Raw genomic sequence first — 6000 nt, forward strand, 5'->3', positions numbered from 1 at the left:
CACAATTGGGGACAAGCACAAACCAATTGAGGTGTTACAGGAAGATCATGGTGGTCCTTGAATGTACTGCAGGTCTTATCCTTCAAGTGAAAGGAAGGGAGAAAAATCTAGAGGATAAATGAAAAGGAATGGATTAATTAAAGCATTTATAAAGCACCTTTCATATCCTTTTTGTAAAATGGTTTATTATTGTCACATGTACTGAGGTACAATGAAAAACTTTGTTTTGCGTGCCATCCACACAGATCATTTCATTACATCAGCACATTAAGGTAGTACAAGGGAAAAGCAATAATGGAATGCAGATTATAGTATTACAGTTACAGAATGCAGTATAGAACATAGAACAATACAGGCCCTTCAGCCCACAATGTTGTGCCGACCTTTAAACCTCGCCTAAGACTATCTAACCACTTCCTCCCACATATCCCTCTATTTTAAATTCCTCCATATGCTCATCTAGTAATCTCTTGAATTTGACCAGTGTACCTGCCTCTGCCACCACCCCAGGCAGTGCATTCCATGCCCCAACCACTCTCTAGGTAAAAAAAACCTTCCTCTGATATCTCCCTTGAACTTCCCACCATTATTTTAAAGCCATGCCATCTTGTATTGAGCATTGGTGCCCTGGGAAAGAGCTGCTGTCTGTCCACTCTCACTATTCCCCTTAATATTTTGTACACCTCTATCATGTCTCCTCTCATCCTCCTTCTCTCCAAAGAGTAAAGCCCTAGCTCCCCTTAGTCTCTCCTCATAAGCATACTCTCTAAACTAGGTAGCATCCTCATAAATCTCCTCTGCACCCTTTCCAACGCTTCCACATCCTTCCTATAATGAGGTGACCAGAACTGGACACAGTACTCTAAGTGTGGTCTAACCAGAGTTTTATAGAGCTGCATCATTACCTTGCAGTTCTTAAACTCGATCCCTTGACTTATGAAAGCTAACACCCCATAAGCTTTCTTAACTACCCTATCCACCTGTGAGGCAACTTTCAGGGATCTGTGGATATGGACCCCCAGATCCCTCTGCTCCTCCACACTACCAAGAATTCTGCCATTAACTTTGTACTCTGCCTTGGAGTTTGTCCTTCCAAAGTGTACCACCTCATACTTCTCCGGATTGAATGCAATCTGCCACTTCTCAGCCCAGCTCTGCATCCTATCAATGTCCCTCTGCAATCTTCGACAATCCTCTACACTATCCACAACACCACCAACCTTTGTGTCGTCTGCAAATTTGCCAACCCACCCTTCTACCCCTCATCGAAGTGATTAATAAACATCACAAAAAGCAAAGGTCCCAGAACCGATCCTTGTGGGACCCTGCTAGTCACGGCCCTCCAATCTGAATGCACTCCCTCCACCACAACCCTCTGCTTTCTACAGGCAAGCCAATTCTGAATCCAAACGGCCAAGCCTCCCTGGATCCCATGCCCTCTTACCTTCTGAAGAAGCCTACCATGTGGGACCTTGTCAAATGCCTTACTAAAATCCATATAGACCACATCTACTGCACTACCCTCATCAATCTGTCTGGTGACCTCCTCAAAGAACACTATCAGACTTGTGAGACATGATCTGCCCTTCACAAAGTCATGCTGGGTGTCCCTGATCAGACCATGATTCTCTAAATGCCCATAGATCCTATCTCTAAGAATCCTTTCCAACAGCTTGCCCACCACTGATGTAAGGCTCACTGGTCTATAATTCCCTACTACATTTTTTGAATAAGGGGACAACATTTGCCATCCACCAATCCTCCAGTACCATTCCTGTGGACAACGAGGACTCAAAGATCCTAGCCAAATGCTCAGCAATCTCCTCCCTCGCCTCGCGGAGCAGCCTGGGGATATTCCGTCAGGCCCTGGGGACTTATCTGTCCTAATATTTTCTAACAGCTCCAACACATCCTCTCTCTTGATATCAACATGCTCTAGAACATTAACCTTACCAACACTATCCTCAGCATCAAGGCCCCTCTCCTTGGTGAATACTGAAGAGAAGTATTCATTGAGGACCTCACCCACTTCCACAGCTTCCAGGCACATCTTCCCACCTTTATCCCTAATCGGACCTACCTTTACTCCCGTCATCCTTCTGCTCTTCACATGTGAAAAATGCCTTGGGGTTTTCCTTAAACCTACTCCCCTTCTTGCTCTCCTCAGCCCCTTCTTAAGTTCCTTCCTTGCTACCGTATATTCCTCAAGAGACCTATCTGATCCTTGCTGCCTAAACCTTATGTATGCTGCCTTCTTCCTAACTAGATGTTCCACCTCTCTTGTCAACCATGGTAGGCAGACAATATGGTGCAAGGCCATGATGAGGTAGATTGAGAGGCTAAGAGTCCATCTTGTCTTACATAAAAGTCTGTTCAATAGCTTTATAACAGCAGGATATAACCTGTCCTTGAATCCGGTGGTATGTGCTTTCAGGCTTTTGTATCTTCTGCCCAATGGGAGGAGGAGAAGAATGTCCAGGGTGGGTGGGGTCTTTGATTATGTTGGCTGCATTACTGAGGCAGCAATAAGTGTAGACGGAGTCCATGGAGGGGAGGCTGGTTTTCGTGATGTGCTGCGCTGTGTCTACAACTCCCTGCAGTCTTGGGCAGAACAGTTGCCATCTATACCAATATAGGATGCTTCCTATGCATTTCTTTTCAGAATATCCCCAAGTTCTTTGCAGCCTAAATGGCACTTCTGAAGTGCAGTTATTAGTGCAGGGTGGAAAATGTGGCAGCCAATTTGCTGCTTACAGCAAGCTTGCACAGAGATGTGGTAATAATTGGATGATCTGTTTTAAAAACATTGACAGAGCAATAAATTTGCATTTGATTAGCAGTGTCAATGCTATAATTACTAGAGTTTAGCAACACAATGATCACTGTGATTACTTTGCACAAAAATTGACTTTTTTTGTTCTAATTGTGTTCTTTCTTGAAAAATTGTGCATGATTTATGTTTAATTTGTGTTTTTCTTGTGAATGCTGCTTATATGATGCTATGTGCCTGTGATGCTGCTGCAAGTAAGTTTTTCATTGACAATAAACTCGACTTTGACCTTTAGTTATTTGATGTTTCACAGCTCTGGAATGCCACAGGGAGAAGTGAATTATGAAGGCCTTTCTCACGTGACTGAGGGAAGGTTGGTAAGATGTGCAGCTGATACACTATTCTGCTTGTTTCATAAGTTTGTTGGCTTGTGTTTTGAAATTGAGCCAATTACAAAATCATACATGTAATTGGGCCTGTGCTGATTGGAACAAAATGAAGCTAAATACCAACAGGAACAACTAGCAAGAACAAATTCTTGATGATTCAGGGTTTGTGATTTGTTATTGCTTCCATATTTTGATATAAATGTATTTATTGAAAAGCTGCCAACATTAATATAGTAGCTGAACAAAATTTTATTGAAGTGATGGGAAAGGGAACTTGCACAAAATTAAGAACGGATTATTAAAGGGAGATAATCTGATCATTTATAGGATTTTTGTTAATGTGTGTGAATTCTTTATTTAATAATGCAGTAGGCATTTAAAAAACTCTTAACCTCATTGGTCAATTGAAACATTGTCCAACATTTTTGGAAGACTTTAATACAAGAAGGAAGAATGATGAAATCAGCCATGGGGGGGGTTCTTCCTATTTGGAACATTTTCTCATTTGTACCTGCCAAGTGAGGAGAAGAGATTAGAAAGCTGGTAGAAAAGTTGAGTGTTGTCAATTCTACATAATGGAGCAATTTTTAATTTGCGTATTCTTGAGAGTATTGAGGACTTCTGGGTCAGTATATCATGAGTTTGGTAATGAGTAAAACTGCAACCTGCTTAAGTTCAGCAAAATATATCAAGACCAAGTTCTTTTATAGATATGGCATAGATTTCATGCCCCTGAAAAGATGCTGATGAGCCACCACCCTAAATTGATGCAGTCCTTTTAGTGAAAGTGCTCTCTTTCAATGCTGTGGAGTTGCAGGATTTAAACCCAGTGGGACTAAAGGAATGGGGATATATTTTCAAGTTGAGATGGTGTGTGACTTTGGAGGAGAACTTGTAGGTGGTGATAGTCCCACAGGATATCTGGCTTCTGACCTGTTGTAGCCATTGTATTAATTTTTTTATAGTCAAAGCTGGTCCCCAGGATGTTGATGGTCAGGGTAGTCTGGCCAGTAGCGAGTTCTCTCCTTGATTCTCAATGACTTCATTCTTATCAGGCCTTCTTGAAATCAAGGCAGTTGCCCTCACCATGGGTCTGGAGGAGAATGAAACTACTATACTTGTGGTACATGTCCATTTTGCACATCTCTCCTTTTCAAGTGAGTTTGCTGACTCAATATCAGTGTGTAGTTGGGAAGACTAGTAGAGTAGTTAAAATTCTAGAAGTTTGAAGTGTGATTTAAATATCACACCGTGATGTAGTTATTTGCTTAATGAACTGAAATGTAAAGACAGTTTCAGTAATAATGACAGGGAAATTACTGTATTGTAAAAGTCCTGGTTCTCAAGTCTGAAACCTATTGTCCTGATCTGGTGCAGCCTGCTTTTAATTCATCCATGTGGTGTGAGCATAACAGTCAAGAGCACCTTTGGTTCTTAATTGCCATTAATTTCAGAGCTATGAGTTGCTGGGTGTAAAGTCGCAAATAGGCCAGAACAAGTAGGAATAGCAGATTTTCTCCCCTAGACAATATTAGAAACCAGATGTGTTCTTAATGTTTTAGTAGTTTCATGGTAACTGTTACTGATGTTAGCAATTTATTCTGGATTTGATTAATTACCGTAATTTAAATTTTGAAATGTTGTGGACTTGAACTTGTATGTCGAGATCATTAGATTAATAACTTGCCCCTTAATACCTAATTTGACATTCATATTAGGCCTATTGTTGGATTTTATGAGAGAGCGTTGACCCACTGATGAGCCCATTATCAACCAGATACTGTTGTACTTGCAGAATCATGGTTTTTAATGACTCATCCATCATTATTTTTGGGTATATTTGGTTTCTCTGGCAAGATAGACCCATCACAGGTGGAGAAGGCAGGATGCCATTTAGGATAGAGTCCTCCAAGTTGTTTCTAGGCTCCATGAAGTGTCTCAGCATCAGGTCAGGCAAGCGGGGAAGACTCTGACGGTAAATTGCTGACTGTCCTTTCTCAGCTGATGAATTAGTACTTTCCATGTTGAAGGGCTATTGGAGTGGTAAGGGTACAGATTATTCTAAGTGTTGGACTTTATCACTGGCTTGGTACACGTGGTCAGCAACAAAGGAGTGAATCAATGTGGGATATAAAACTACTTCCCCACCTGTCTGTTGAAGATGCATCCACCTGTAACTGTATTACTAGTTGTGGCAATGGCAAAATCCTTATGGACATGCAGGCTTGTCCACATACAGAGTATGTGGTGTGGGATTTCCATCGGATTGGCTTCAGAACACATCTAGCAGCTGAAAACACGAGACCCTGTGAGCTAGCGACAGCAGCAAGATTGCATTGCAGCACAAGGGGTAAATTCTTCGTCCAGGATATCCCCCCCTCCCTCTACTTTTAACCAAGGCAAAGGGACCAACTCTGGTTCAATAACGAGTGCAGAAGGAGCAGCACCTTAATTGGGTGCCAACCTGTGAAACTGCAACATGGCTAAATAAACATCATACAACAGACAGAGCTAAACAATCCCAGAACAAGTGGCTTGTATCAAAGCTTTGAAGCTCTGTTGCATTCAGTGTGAAATGTGGACAATTAAAACAGCTAGGAGGGGGAGAAGGCTTCAGGAACATTCCCATCGTCCGTGGTGGCAGAGTGCAGCACATGGCAAGGCTGAAGTGTTTGCAGGCACTTTCTGCCAACTTTGTGGAAAGTAGTCTTTGGTCCTACTGAATGCAAGTGGCAGACCTTACCCAGAGCACTTGTAAATATACCTGAGCATGAGTTTGCATGTTATTGAATTTCAAGGCCTCTAACTCCTACACATACTTTGAGGCACAAGTAACAATTT

Source organism: Pristis pectinata, chromosome 7, assembly GCF_009764475.1.
Source record: "Pristis pectinata isolate sPriPec2 chromosome 7, sPriPec2.1.pri, whole genome shotgun sequence".
Classification (NCBI taxonomy): domain Eukaryota; kingdom Metazoa; phylum Chordata; class Chondrichthyes; order Rhinopristiformes; family Pristidae; genus Pristis; species Pristis pectinata.